Source organism: Toxorhynchites rutilus, chromosome 3, assembly GCF_029784135.1.
Source record: "Toxorhynchites rutilus septentrionalis strain SRP chromosome 3, ASM2978413v1, whole genome shotgun sequence".
Lineage (NCBI taxonomy): Eukaryota > Metazoa > Arthropoda > Insecta > Diptera > Culicidae > Toxorhynchites > Toxorhynchites rutilus.
The window spans coordinates 159,352,892-159,369,476 of record NC_073746.1 but is presented as its reverse complement, the minus strand read 5'-3'; the positions used below and the strand labels follow the sequence as shown (position 1 = coordinate 159,369,476).

The 16,585-nt window shown below is 38.4% G+C and overlaps 1 protein-coding gene across 1 annotated transcript in view; it reads right to left on the bottom strand.

The window, feature by feature from the left end:
• The window catches only part of LOC129776408 (uncharacterized), a 139,450-nt gene extending 123,612 nt beyond the window's left edge, over positions 1 to 15,838 (bottom strand). Inside the window, exon 1 of the mRNA XM_055782034.1 lies at positions 15,652 to 15,838. The gene's annotated coding sequence lies outside the window, so the exon portion shown is untranslated. The remainder of the gene's footprint in view (positions 1 to 15,651) is intronic.
• Positions 15,839 to 16,585: the final 747 nt, after the last annotated feature.

Sequence of the window (16,585 nt, the reverse complement as noted above, 5' to 3'; positions counted from 1 at the left end):
GCCCCGACTAGGTGACCACTTTACCTCCAAGCAAAAAAAAAGTTCGATTTTTCACCTTTTTTTCTAATGATGAAAAGTGTACTATTTTGAATTTTTATAGTGAAAGCCGTTTGCTATCTTGAAGAATAATGAGTTGAACTATAATATTCTTCGAAAAACGGGATTTAAATCGGTATGTGGGCACTGGAAATGGGCATATTCCTTAGGGTGACCACATTGCCCCCACTTCCCCTACATCATATTTCTTTTCTGCAGTCCTAGAGCGGAAGTAACGTTTGCGGACCTTACGCAGGCGATTTCGCAGGTTACGCAATTGCGGTTGTTGGAAGTTCTTCGAATGCTATGGAATGATGAAGCAAAAGTAAACCTTAGCATCTTTAATGAAGTAATGCTACCTTATGTAGAGGAAGAAATGCCATTAAAATGGAGAGTCCAACAGGATAACCATCCTAAACACACCTCGAAAAAGGTGAAACAATGGATCGTTGAAAAAGAAATTGACGTTTTGGTTTGGACAGCGCAGTCTCCGGACCTCAACCTAATAGAAAATCTTTGGATCGACGTCTAGAGAAATACCGCGAATATGAAACACAAAAACCGGGACGAGTTTTGGAACGCGATTCAAAAAGCTTGGCATGCGTTGCGAAGCTGTATTGAAAAGTAATGGATTTCCGACTAAATAGTAAAAGTTCACTCAAATGAACATATCTACTATTCTTTTGAAACAATGAATATGTTTTCTTTTTAATTAATGATTCACACATATTTTATTTTCCACCGAAAAATGTGAATACTGCGGAATAAGAGCATCGATTTTTCCGTGGTTATGTGGCGCTAGCTTGTTTCTACCCACGATTTGTTTGTGATTGACACTGGTCCAGCTAACCAGCACCAGCACTCTCACAACCCACGTTTATACCCAAAACACACATCGAATCACGATCCCAGGTTGGTGAAATGGGCGTTTGTTTACTCTAAAGCCATCCTATTCGCCATTCATAATGTGTAGGCATGGGGCGCTGCGAGAGAAAAAGAGAAGAAGAGGCAAAAACAATGGCCCCCATCATCGCCCATCGGGGTGCCAATTATGGATAGATCAAGTAGTTCAGTTCAAGTGACCCACTCTCTTTCCGCTACAACCAATCTGTGGTTGAGCGAAACTATCCATGTATCAGCTTACGTTAATGTATTTTAGATGTCTCGATAGCTAGGCTGAGCATTTTCTGATCGTCTCCCGTAGCACCAATCGACGGTTCGTCTGATGACGGATTGGGAACCATTGATTGACAAAATTTCCGATCCGCTCCGCAATCGATCAATCGATACACCATAGAGAAGCTCGCTAGAAAACAGGTTGACCAGACTCGCTTGGCCAAATGAGGGAATCAATATAATCCGGCCGGACAAATCTGCCCCAGGGCCACCACATCATGTCCTCACCGAAGGCACAATCCCACACCACGTCCAAATTGATTATAATATGCGCGCAAACCACTCGTAAAAGGGTTTGCAACTAATGAGTTTCACCCAGCTCTTTTATCGCTCAATTACTATTCGCATCGAATTATAATCATTTTCAACACTCGCTGAGCGGAAAGCGTTCGGCACGAATACACCCATCCACCGAAAAGTGGGCGTGAGTGCTGGGATCGAATCATTTGCACGCATTGCGTTCCAAAACTTGGCGCTAGACGATGTGCGAAACGTTTGCCTCAAATCATCGTCCTCCTTTGGGGCGAAGAAATGGCTGCGAACACGTGGAAGATAATTGAGGGAAAGAAAATGCCACACGCAACGCTCGTGTAGACTGATAAATGTGAAATGTGAAACGCTTTATATGCGATTTTCAACAAATTAGCATGCAAATGTGAGCCATGATGTATGTTTGAACAATTTTGATAAATTGAAGTGGTTTACTCGGTCAGTCACGCAACAGGTGTGATTGAGAATCGAGACAACAATGTATTTGAACTGGTTTCGATTATGTTTTATGTAGTGTTAGTTGTGTATATGCTGTTCTCGTAGATGAGCATTCGTTGTTCAATACAGGACTTTTCTTATTGGAATATATATTTCAAGATTAGGATCATTCACATGATGCATATGCAATATTCACGCCAACAGAGTTCGAGTGAAGTCAGCTCCAGCAACGCATGATGTATCCTTAAGTCTCTATATCATTGACAACCATCACCAAGGATTCCCGGTGGAGCTGACGCTGAGGTGAACCTGAAGTATCTGAAGGGGTTGAAAAAATCATATATCTCGGTACGCTCGTGCCATGTGACAATGACATAAGCCGCGAGGTCAATGAATAAGAATTCGGTGGATTTACACAATACGTTTTGTTGAAGTAGGACTATATATGAGGGGCTTAAAGGGTGTGTCACATCAAATTGCATCACGGAAAAAACGCTGTAGAAATTTAATTTTTGGGAATTATATCTTCAGCTTTCGCTTATAATCAGATAAGAGTGTATAGATCACGTTGGCCATGCTTCACTGTCAATTTTTCGTAAATTTGGAAAAATGTCGTCGAACAAAAAAGAGCGTCGTGAATTAATCCTGCGTACTCATTTCGAGAATCCGGAGTTGTCACATCGGGACATCGGTAAGATGCTGGGAATCGTCCAATCAACGGTCAGCAGAGTACCAAAACGATACTTCGAGAACCTAACCATCGACCGGAAGGTGAAGAACGGAAAAAATGGATGCTCCGTCAGTGAAAAAGATCTCAAGCGCGTAGTTAAGCAGTTTAGACGTGATCCGAGAAGTTCGGTCCGGGATGTCGCCAATAAGCTGAATTTGTCAAGTTCATTCGTCCAGCGGACCAAGCAGCCTGCGGGGAGGGCCTGCGTACATACAAGGTTCAGAAGGCTCCTAACCGCGACGAAAGGCAAAACATTGTGGGGAAGACGCGAGCCGGGAAGCTGTACACCGAAATGCTGACGAAGCCGCATTGCCTGGTAATGGACGACGAAACCTACGTCAAAGCGGACTTTCGTCAGCTGCCGGGCCTGTTGTTCTCCTCCGCAGAGGACAAATTCAGCGTTCCGGAGGAAATTCGCAAGCAGAAACTATCCAAGTTTGCCAAAAAGTACATGGTGTGGCAAGCGATCTGCTCTTGCGGAAAGCGGAGCGCCCCCTTCGTGATGACCGGCACGGTAAACGGGCAGGTTTACCTTAAGGAGTGCCTACAGAAGCGCTTACTACCACTATTGAAGCAGCACGAGGGCCCGACCATCTTCTGGCTGGATCTCGCTTCGTGCCACTATTCAAAGGACGTGTTGGAGTGGTACGAAGCCAACGGGGTCACCTTCGTGCCAAAGGAAATGAACCCGCCCAACGCGCCGGAGCTTCGCCCAATAGAGAAATATTGGGCGATTATGAAGCAGGCCCTCCGGAAGAACCCAAAAGTTGTCAAATCGGAGGCGGACTTCAAGAGAAAATGGATTTCTGTTCAAAAAAAACTACAACCTGACGTTGTACAGAACCTTATTGACGGGGTAAAGAGGAAGGTGCGAGCATACGGGCTTGGGCTCGAAGTATGAATAAAAAGAAAATGCCAAAAGTTGTTTAATAGTTTTTATTTTACTGTCTAAAATTTTCAAAAGGATCGGTCTACTGGGCGAATTTTTACAGCGTTTTTTCCGTGATGCAATTTGATGTGATACACCCTTTAGAATGAAAGGGGTGTAAGTGATTTGATCGATTTCTCTACATCGACTCTCTCTTTTGGTCATAGCTTAGCCTTAAATACATTCCCAGCTGTATTTGACAATGTGGAAGATAGGTCAGAACCTCATCTATCAGATTCTATAGCAAACTTAAATTGGAACGTTTTTGCAATTAAGTTATTAACTAAAGAAAAAGTTGATGAAGAGAAATCGATCAAGTCACTTACACCCATTGCATTCTAAGCCCCTCATATTTGATTTATATATAGGGGGATCACTCTACGTATCGAAAAATTAAGGGATTTCAAATGTATAAAACGCAAACTCGTTATTGCATCAGATTGGAAATTTATTCAGATTTTTTGATAAAAACGCAAACAGTGAAGGTAGTGAAACAGTTTACAATTTAGCGAATTAAGTAGGTATGTTTTTTTTAGATTTTACTCGCTGCTTGCGCAGATGTTTATACACTACATTTCACAACTATAGAACCACTCATTTTTTCTGAGTTTTCAGATATATGTAAGAAATCGGTTGAATTAAAGTATATAGTGTAGGATATAATAAATATCTTCATTTATAAGACTGGCCATATGAACTTAATTGTTGTGTTCTGGCGCTAAATATTCAAAAAACAAAAATTCCATTGCTTCATAACTATAGATCCAGACAACAGCTGTAAATGATTATGAATTACTTCGTTGCACTTCTGACTATAAAGATAAAGATATTGTTATATTAATGAATGTAAAGAGTGACTTATTTTGTTAACACGTTGAGTCCCGTGTCGGTCCCTAGGGACAGACATTGAGCTTTTCGTTAGAAAAACGTGAATCATGGAACATGGTTTGTTTTCGAATGCTCTACGATATTTATCTTCTTTCTAGTCGAATTTTTGATTATTTTCTTTCTATACAATAAATATATTTGGGAGCGGCGAAGGACACTGACACAATACACTTGATGTGGACAGAATGGAAAGTGCAGCAAGAACAATCCGTGGCTCAACGTGTTAATGTATGCTCAATTTTGTTTAAAATTAGGACTGATTTCATCATTGCAATTAAATTTGATTCTCGGGAAAGTTTTATTTTTTTCAATTTAATGTATTTTTTTCGATTCATTTGTAATAAATATTCATTTACTTTCTGTTAATTTGAAAAAAAAATCCGGAGGAAGCTACGACAATTCATGAATGGGATAAACAAATAATTGCTAGTGAGAAAGCAAATTGGAAAAATGTTTCCGTTACTTTCAATCCATTGTTTAGCCTATTTGACGATTTTTTCCCTAATTGAACTACTATTAAATATGATATTTAATTGAATCTAGGTTGAGTCACATCGAAAATTCAAATACAGTCGGCTAAGAAACATATTTATACATACAATTTGTGATTTTCAAAGAACAAACACCTTTTCTTTCCCCAGTTATCAACAAAAAAAACCTAATAACTATCGAACAGTTAAAAAATCTTAACCGTTATCCAAACGGAAATATCTCGCTCTGATTGTACGAAATCGAAGATATATACTTCCTCTTGTACTCACAATTATTGCTCAGTCATTTTCTGATAGATTTACGAGAGTTTTGCATCATTTTGGGCACTCCATAAAAATTCATTACAGTGAAAATGAATAAAATAACATATTTTATGAAAGCACAGACTTCAAAACCAAGCTGCCTGGGGAAATCGGCATGTGTTTCCTAACACAGACTACAAAACCAAGTACCCTGGGGAAATCAGCATTGCAAATTCAGTACAATGCGTTTATAATGACATCGAAAGGAATTGACAATCGCGTCATAATAAGCAGACGTCATACAAAGCATTATGTGAAAAAATGTCGGTCGTTATAATCGGACATAATTTATTAAAAATGGATCATAATGTCACTGTAAAAGAAGTCATTATATCCGTTGTGTAGTTTCGTCATATTGAGCGGTTGGTCAATATAAACAGAGTGCTAATAAACGGATTCTACTGTATATGCAAGTCGGAGGCATTTTTTTTATTGCAAGTAAGGTGAGTGATATGATTTATTCTAACGAATAAAATTTACATTTGAAACTTTAATATTGGTTTTTTTTTATCGTTTATTTTTACAGGCTCAGTTACATAAGTTTGAAGGAGCCAAACTTCTCACTGTATTGTTACAAATGTATATAAACACTTTTCCTTAATTCTAATGTTAGTGATGTAGAAAACCGCTTACCCGCGGTCTACTCGAGTTTAGAAGGGTGACATATTTTCTTCAGGAAAAGGAAGGGATATAATGACAATGTTCACACTCACATTCACACTCATATTCATCACACTCAATTCTTTAGCCTATCTTATATCTGATATGTATTTACATTTCACTATATTCTATTGTTAGTAAGAAGGGATTCAATTTCTCGCGAAGGAAAATGAAAAGGAGAATATAAGGACAATCAAACACGAAGACCGATAACATTTAGGAAGACATATATTTGGGACAAGTAATCAAAGTCTAACCTAGCCAACACATCTCTCACCGGTACATTGGGCTGCCTTCCTCTAGCCCGAAGAGAGTTTTCTAAATTCAATCTGGCACCAAGATACTCCCCGCACGACCAAACAACGTGTCTAAAGCCAGCGCTACACGATGCTACGAACACCCTCGAATGCTGGACGCTCGATGAATCGACGCATCGTGTAGTCGACTGACGAGCTACGAACCTCCAATGTCGAGTGTCGAATATTCGCGTTGGAAGGTAATCCGTTCCAACGCGAGTGGCACGAGTCAAAGGATTTTTGTCATTCGTTGATTCGGCACACGATGACATTCGATACACCGCTACACGTTTCGTCCGAATCTATCTTTGACAGATTGGTTTGTTTACAAGTTTTAGATGAAGGAACTATGAAATTGATTCATAAAATTCAAAATATTGCAGTTTAAGAATGTTGATTTCAAGCATTTTTAATTTACAGCCCGATATCAGTACAATTGCTACGGCAGCAATTTCAATACTCGCATCGTCATCCAGTTTCCTAACGTTTTTGATGGTAAATAGAAACAATAAACATTCGATCCAAATACTCGCCGAATGTTTGGACCGAGTGCATAGAATCGAACATTCACTTCACCGTGTAGCAGCACATTCGTCACAACATTTGTCGATTCATCGAGCCAAATGTTTGAGTCCAACATTCGAGTGAAACGTTGGACGAATCGTGTAGCGCCCGCATAACGAACAGTGATTGGACATGAGTCGGGAGAAGGTGCGAATAAAGTCCCGACTGAAGTCCAGACTTTTGAACCATGGTTCGAGGCTAACCTTAGGAGCAATCGAGTGAAGCCACCGGCCCTATTCATCTTCGTTCCACTTATGTTGCCAGTTAGCGATGGTATTTTTACGAACTAAAAAAAATGTATGTTGTGTTGTGTTAAAAATGACTTGAAATATGAAACGATTTATTTTGATTTTCATAAACAAAAACATTTGATTCGGGTGAAAGTTTGTATTCCGTTTGAGTTGGAGTTTTCCACAGCAATTGGGAATATTTTTAATCTAGTGTAACTGTTCAATAGGACGTATTTATTTTAGTAAGTAATTTCTGATAATTTATATCTCAGAAACTATGAGTCATTTTATTTATAAAAAAAAACATTAATTTTCAATATCTAAAATATGTATTTTTATTATTTTTTGCACATCTTATATTACATTGGTGAGTTTTTTTTCTCTCCCATACATTATCCATACCGAATACACGAGCCATCACGTCCAGGACCACAGAGGGCAGCTTATATCATATCTAATTCCACTTGGGTATCTTCTATCGTAATACGCACCATTCAACGACTAAACATCATCCTTCTGTCGTAATCATTCGGTAGCGTCAACAAACAATACCCAACAACCAAACAAAACACCCTTTTTAGGGCCACCAAATCATTATCAGAAAGTTTAACGATGTAATTTTCGAACATATCTAAAATCAGCATCCAACAGATAACCTAACGGAATCCTAAATCAACTATGCGGTCGGACACAACCCACCTGTGACTTTTCCCTCCTTTTTTAAAAAAATTTTTTTTTTTCGATGATCGATATTTCAATTTAAAGCCAATTAGCTAGTCTTCTTTGAAAGAATATTACACTTGCAAATTTGTTTGTTGTTTGTTGCGTAATTATTGATTGTATTTGTTTTTTTATAGTTTACATGATTTAGAGATAGAGGGTGCCACATTTTTATATATATATTTTTTTGAAAGCTGAGGATAAAAAAAAGCTAAGGATAACCATGGAAAAACCGGTTATTTTGCTGTAACTTTTATATTTAAAATTCTTTCGTACGACTTTTAGAGTTTATCAAAACAAACATTTTGCGAGGCAGAATTCGTCATTATCTTACTCCTGCTCAAAGTAATTGATGTGTTTTCACCCAAAAACTCATGATTTCAATTTTAATTTACTCAAATACAAAAAAAAACATATCTTTGAAAATCACATATAATATAGAGTGAAATTTGTTCTTTAAAATTCCGTCAACAAACATTTTTAATGTTTGCCCCAGAAAGAATGGCAAGCAATTGAAGAGAGCGTATTTATTGGGAATAAATATCAATAACTTTGAGTGAAATTGAGATATTGACAAGTTATGCATCGCAAAATGTTTGTATCAGTATGTTCTAAAAGTCTTTTGAAGACAGTTTGTATGTAGTATGTAGTATGTAGTTTGTATGTATTTGAAATGTAAAAGTAAGAGCAAAAAAACAGTTTTTTTTAATGGTGAACCCAACGTAAATTAGGAAAAATGCGCTATATCGGTTATTTCAAGAGATACAAAAAAACTTTGTTCTACAAAAATGTTTTAAATAACAGGGACTACAACATTGTCGAACTATGTTTACCTCTATCTATAGAGATAAGAAAGTTAGATTTTTTATTTCATCGAAAATGTTGGTCACCCTGTTTTTGGAAATATAAAAATTAGCGCTCTATCATATGTAACAACTTTGTCGAAGACCGTTTTTGTCTAGAGAATAACTGTAGAGCTCTAAATTCCAATTTCCACTTAAATGCATCTCCTGGACCATTGTGCATTGATTTATAGCGACAGTTATTACATCGTCAATACTCATTTAGATTTCTAATTCTAGACTAACATGTAATACGTATAGACTTGAATAAATGTGTATATGATTGTATCATAAATTATTTAGATTGAGTTTAGGTAGTACATACTTTCCGGACTATAAGGAACTATGTACATGTCGATATCCATTTTTATTCGATTTAATATTTTGGTATTTTAGCAATCACCGAAATTGATTCATGTTCCATCGTATAACAAGATAATCTAGGATTAGAAATTTCAATGAGTAATGATAAAGAAACCATGTCACTAATGTAGGCGCATGGTAGTCTAATCATATAGGAATATTGAACGAAGACTGAAAACATTGAAAAATTATAACACAAAAACGAAAAAAGCCTCTCTGATTTTTGGAAATGTTATGTAAAAAGAGCTTTCAGTTTTCAAGACAAAATATTAAAAAATATCGCACTTCAACAATGTAAACTATACAAAACAAATACAATCAAAAGTTACGAAAGCTAAATCAATTTTTTTTGCGAGTGTAATATTTTTTTTAAGAAAGCTGGCCAATTTACTCCAATTTGATATGTCGATCATATGGACTGCCATGAAGTTCAAAAGTTATGAATTTCAGAAAAAAGCATTTTTGGAAAAGGAGAAAAAAAATCTCGGCCACCCTAACATGGAAATGGCACTCTAATGTAAAAATAAAAAAAGGTCTAATCTTTTGCGATGAGGGACAATTTTCAATTTTCATTACGTTTTTATTTTAAATTATAATGATGTACAAATTTGCAATACAGTATATCAACATCTTTGACACTTACTGTTTACACCTAATTGGCATTGTGGTCAAATTGTAAATAAAAACAAAAATGTAATCTACAAAGAGCAACTCGATGTAAATTTTCGTCTGTAGAAATCAAGGTTCTCATTGTTATCGAGTAATATTTTGAAGTATGTAGTATTCGTTACGAGAGTGTTTCTCCATCCCTTTTCTTCCAGTTTCTCGAATCAACGGTGAGGTTTTTTCATTTTTACTTCAGAAATATTGATGAAAAAAAGTCACAGGAGGGTTGTGTCTGAGACACGTATGTGGTCGTGTAGGATGTGACGTAGGATTCCGTTAGGCTATCTGTTGATTTTGGATGTGTTTGAAGAATTAAACTCTGATAATGATTTGGTGGCCCTGAAAGGGCCGTTTTGTTTGATTGTTGAGTATTGTTTGTTCGATTCACCAATGTTTACAACCGAGTGAAGATGACAGAAGAATGGTAATTAGTCGTTAGATGGTGCGTATCAGATAGAAGATGCCGAAGTGGAATGAAATATATAGAAATGGAAAAGGTAATTTTCTTTTATAATTGTTACTTTCTAAGTGATTATTCAACCAATGCGAATTTTAATTGGACTAACAACGCCTAATACTATATGTAGAGCATATGGGAAATCACTTTTCCGAATATTTCTTCAACTTTTATCGCCGTATGAACTTTTCTTGGGTGAAAATATACAAAACAAAACAGACAGCTTAAACCGAACGACCCGTTCTCGAGTGGGAACACACCTTGCTTTTTATTCATGAAAATTGAAATAAACCGTTTTATATATTAAGACCTTTTTAACACAACTACTACCGTATACAATTTTATACTTACACTTGTGCTAAATTTTTCACAATACACGGTCGGTCATTGATTTGAAATTTCACGAAGCAACCAACATTGAAGTTTCAAATTTAAATTGCTAGGATTAATCGTTTCACCTTACATGCAATATAAAAATGCCCCCGACTTGCATATATTTGCAATGCCGATTTCCTCGAGCACCTTGGTTTTTAAGTCTCTGTTAGGGAACACATTTCGGTGGAAACAAAAGCTCCCCCTACTTTCATGTATTTGAATGCCGTTTTCCCCCAGGCAGTTTGGCATATATTATTGACATATATTATTTTATTCAATATAAAAATTGTTATGAAGTGTCGAAATCGATTGACGCAAAAATTTCATCAATCCATCTGTTCAGTCCGTCAAACGCACTGAAGAGAGAAAGAGAGAAGGGAAAAACTTAAATCGTAAGTCCCCACCCCTTTTTCTATTCGGGTGCAACACTACACACAAATATAGCTTCCCGACCGAGCAGGAGTCGTTATTCAACCGTCGAGCAAGTAGCAAGTGCAAGTGCAAATCCAGAGCAAATAGCAAGAGTAACAACTTATTGCAAAAGTAGCCATAACATCAGCAGCAGATTTTCTACAGAAGTGCAATTCTACCAGCAAGAGAATAATGGCGCATTCACATGCACATTAATCGCATAAGTGTAAATAAAGTGTATATATTAGTATTCAGTGATTATGATTATAATGAATAAAGTGTAAATAGTACTCAAGCACCATGTGTTCATTCTGCACTGCTCAAACCCTTTCCAAAGCACATCCCAACATGTTAGGCCTTTCACAGCACGGAGCGGAGCCACAGGGGCTCCCACCCGTCAAATAAAGCGTGAGGAACACGAGGGTTTCTTCCACGCACCCGTTGTCTCCATGAGTGGAACAACATAACAAAAATACAGTCCACCCCACAGTTCCAAGCAGACGGAACATTTGGTCCTTCGAGCCGGATAGAATCGGTGACCGGAGAAAAACCGCCCATGAGCGGATCGGTTTTGCATTCACGTACGAGCAAAAAGGGTGCAGAGTGGTGCAAGTGAAACATGGTGTAAGCAAATCGAAATCAAGCAAATTGATCAAACGAACATTCGGACAACTAAGTGCCAAACAAGTGCAATCAAGTGAAATGTCTACTAAGAGGACAACGTCGAAGATTTTTAAAATGGAGGAGACTGACTCGTTGTTCTTCAATCGCGACATGGCTTTGCGCGTGATCACGAGAGTCAAAGACAAGATCGCAGGAATGGGGCAAACCCAGCTCACATCAGCACATATCAAGGTATATCGGAACAACGTGGAAAGGGCCCACAACACTTTCATGAAGTGGCACCAAGAGATAGTTACTAAAATCTCAAAAGCCGAACATGGAGCTCAGGACGAGCAGTTAACATCATTCCGAAATTTATTCGAGGAAGTAGTTTTCCATCTTCATACGTGCATGGAGAATTTAAGCGCATCCATCGTACCACAGTCTCACAGTACCCAGCAGCCGATTGTGTTACACCAACCACTCCCAGGTGTCATTGCTAATATCGATGGAAGACAAGATATTTGCGAGAAGAGGAAGGCAAAATTAAACTTTCCACGAGAGCATCGCACGTCTACGACAACGGAAGCAAATCAGAATAACGATGCAGCCAACACATCATACACAACAGCGTTTGTGCAATCCCATACACTTCTCGACGCACACCAAAAAGATGATGTTGTCGAGAATGATCAGAAAGCAGCAGCAATCAATACAAAGGAGAAGTATGATAAAGAAATACAAACCTCACCCACACGAATACAGAAATTTTGTAACCAGCAAAAAGATCCTCGATCCTGCGAGGTTAATGTCGAAGGAAACTTTGAGAAATCAGTGAGACCGACGAATAATATTAGCCTCAAAACTTCGATGCAAATGAGAGATGGCTCCGAACCACGAAAGCGCCAAAGGCTTACGGCTAACGCAGCAGTTAAACAGCAAACGGCAGACTTCATGGCAACCACGAGAGTGAAGCAACGCGAGCGTGGACAGGTCTGGACATGTTTCGAATTTGAATCCCTGCATACAAGTTTGCACCCCAACGACACCACTTCTTTCGGCGGCGGAGTATGTTCAGTCCGTCAAACGCACTGAAGAGAGAAAGAGAGAAGGGAAAAACTTAAATCGTAAGTCCCCACCCCTTTTTCTATTCGGGTGCAACACTACACACAAATATAGCTTCCCGACCGAGCAGGAGTCGTTATTCAACCGTCGAGCAAGTAGCAAGTGCAAGTGCAAATCCAGAGCAAATAGCAAGAGTAACAACTTATTGCAAAAGTAGCCATAACATCAGCAGCAGATTTTCTACAGAAGTGCAATTCTACCAGCAAGAGAATAATGGCGCATTCACATGCACATTAATCGCATAAGTGTAAATAAAGTGTATATATTAGTATTCAGTGATTATGATTATAATGAATAAAGTGTAAATAGTACTCAAGCACCATGTGTTCATTCTGCACTGCTCAAACCCTTTCCAAAGCACATCCCAACATGTTAGGCCTTTCACAGCACGGAGCGGAGCCACAGGGGCTCCCACCCGTCAAATAAAGCGTGAGGAACACGAGCGTTTCTTCCACGCACCCGTTGTCTCCATGAGTGGAACAACATAACAAAAATACAGTCCACCCCACAGTTCCAAGCAGACGGAACACCATCATGAAATGAATGAGCAATAAGCGTTTGAAATTGGACAATTTTCACGATGTGCTCGATTTTCGATTTTCAATTTGTACCCCAATATGTTCCCGAAAGACGTAATCCTACGTCAAAATACAAATCAAGTCGGGTAAGACGGACACTCCATCGAATGGAAAGACGAATATTTTGTTTTGAAAACAAATTGATCATCTCCTCCTTCTGCCCACTTACCAAGCTTGCAAGAGCTACCGGAAGTTATGGACGAACTATCGGATGGAAGAGGCTGTGAAAGCTGTAAAGGAAGGGTCCCCCGTTGCCGCGTTGAATTTCAACATTCCAAGAACAACACTCATACAGCTCCTAAAAAATTTCAATTGTTCATCACAGCTGGGACCACTTTCGACAGTTTTCAGTCAGCAGTAGGAACAAGAGCTAGTGCGACATCTCCTCGACCTAGATTCTTTGGTAAATCCATGACGAAAGTCAGAAAATTGGCTTTCGAACTGGCGAATAAAAAAGGGACTGAAGCATTCGTCCAATAAACTAACTCAAATGGCTCAGATAGCTGAAATAAACCAACTCAGATGGCTGGCTTAGCGGGTATTAAAACGTGATCCGAATCTGTCATTCCGGAAGTCGGAAACTATGTTAAACTTGAAAAAATGAGAAGAATCACGAGGCACTTCTAGGTGATTTTAGTCAAGCCTTTTTGTTCAATCATTTTTAAGGCCTATTTGAAGTTCTCCACTTATTGAGTACATCGACTTGAATCAAAAGAAGCCTAGACTATAAATTTGTGGTGAAATAGCTGTATATTTTTTTGTAGAATTCACGAAAAAAATCAACTTCTACTTAACACATTAAGGACCGCACGTTTTGGGGCAAACTTGAACGCTTCATTTGTTCGGATTCCACGAATGAGATCGTTTTCTTCGGTGTGGATGAGACGAAGGCGAACCATCGGTAGGTCTTGTTAGATTCTTGGCAAACCAAGGATTTAACCATCAAATGTAGAAAACACGGGTTATTTCGTGATCCATCCGCAACAGACGGAAAGCGACTCGTGAGCGGCCCGCAATGTGTTAAGGTGTCCGTCTTCCCCTACTGGTACGCTCACTCTTGAACCCTTATACAAATTAAAAATACAAGTAAATATGGTTTCTCATCGGAATTTTATCAAGAAGTGAAGCATGGATAATATACAAAAAATGAAATAATTATCTCCACGAAAATTCGGCTTAATGATGAAAAATTATCCTTATAAATAACCGCTATTTTGCAGTACCTACGCACAATGGATTAGTTTTGTCAATTTGAACAAAAATAAGGAAGTAAACTTGTTGACTATTCATTACGTTCCGTGCGGCTTGACTTTGGGTACGGAGCAGTAACAATGAGAAATTCATTCAAGTTTTCGAAGATACACTGCACACTCTAATGGCGTTTCATTTATATACTGTCGGAATCAAAACACTAGCGATTAAACCCAATTATTTTGCACCAACCTTACAATTCACCGCCAAGAAACATTATCAGAACACTGTTTCTCACAACTGTTGAGATATGTTTGCTAGAACTGATTAATTGCATCTGGAACGTTTTAATTACGGACGACGGTTATCCCCAAACTTGTGAGCGCATCCGACTCTGGTGTACTTTTTCGCCGAGCTATTACACAAAACGATGCTGCTATATGTTTTTTCCCATCGAAGTGAGAAGCAATCGGAGTGGAAAGCCAGGTGGTAAATATTCGAGTCGGCATAAGAAATGCTGAGATAATAGAGTAATAGCTACCGTAATCAGATGTGGTATTACCAAAATCGGCAACCAATACCATATAAAACCGGAAGACCTTCGGAAAGCAAACTTTTTAGCATTGAGAGAAAAATGATTCACTGAATTGCCTTGGATGTTTCAGAAACACGATTCAAAATATGTTTGGTTTTGGAAGCTATTAATGGCGTGCAATTCAAATCGCGTACATTTTATCGAATGTTGTTTTTTCGGAAATAACAAATTACGACTTCTCCAGTAATTAAACTACAGAAATTCCACTTACTTTCAGTTTACCTCTATTAATTTACTATTGTGCTCGGATATGCTTTTTTCTTCTCTGTACTTATTGTGGGTTATTTGGTTAGAAACAAAAAAAAATATATTGTGCTTTTCCCACCATTTAACTGATTCATATACTTTGTTTTGCACAACCGACAATGATGATATTTTCCCAAAATCACTACCGCTCTTCAATCCATTAATGCTACTGCTAGCCGGAACAAACTTCTAATCTCTTACAAATCATACTTTTTAATTTTCACGGATCAATTCCTAATTATTCTCTCCTTGTACACGACGTGGCATTTTCACATTCTCCGCCAACATTCAGCTTCTCTTTGCGAAGAAAAATAAACTTCAAAATAAACACATCATTCACTTAAGCTCACCATGACGTTAATTCAAACTTAGGCTTATCACGTCCACTTTCCACAGTAAATCACGATTTCATTTTTTTTTTCACATCAAGAAAATCAATCAATAATGATCCTCTCCTTGAGATCGTTACCTGATTTTCCCGACGTAGTATTTCCACTTTTTGCTTCTGCTCCTCCACATAGATCACCCAGAGTACCCGCGAAGTAAAAAAAAAACAACTTCATGAAAACTTCGCGAGCTCTCCTTATCACCTGAACAAAACAAACGATCGACGAACCAAAAAAACATTCGCACTCCGCATCGACTTCTCCGATCGACGTCTAGAGACTATCTGAGGCTATTAACAGAGCAAAAAATGGTCCTCCCAAGATCATTCGCTGCGGCGCTCTCGGTTTGGTTAGACCCAGCGCATGGACACTCATTCTCTGTGCTCTCTCGGTTCTTCGCGTTCTCCCAGTGATCGATGCTAGGGGCCTCGCGGACCCAACAAGAGGGATCGAACACGCGTGTAGCTGATAAAGATGCGAGAATATCGACACTCATGTTAAAACCCATCATTAGGGAAGTTCTTTCAAGTGAATAATTATCATTTTAGACGAACGATGAGGGATGAACTCGACGGAGAACGTGGTATATTGTATTCCATCGTTGAAAAATGTTTCATGTTTATGATACAAAATTGTGATGAGAATAATTTGATTTGTGATCTAAATTATTTCACTCTGCGATTTTATACTTTAGGTTCGGGATGTCGTGTGTTGTCAAGCCCATAAAAATAACTTCTGCATATTAAGGATGTGACTCACGAGTTACTCCTCTGTTGTTTAGAAAACACAGTTTTCAAACGGCCTAAATTCTGCACATATTTGGCCAATGTTCTTCTGGGCAAACTATATTCCTCCGCAGCTCGTCTCCATGATTTACAGAATGTACGGCAAGAACCATAGTTTCCATCTGCCACTGGTTTCGGAACGAAATCCGTTCATATTTACAAACCATGACCACAACAAACACAACTACGATTACACTATTTGCGTTTGACAGATCGAATTCGAAGTTACTAC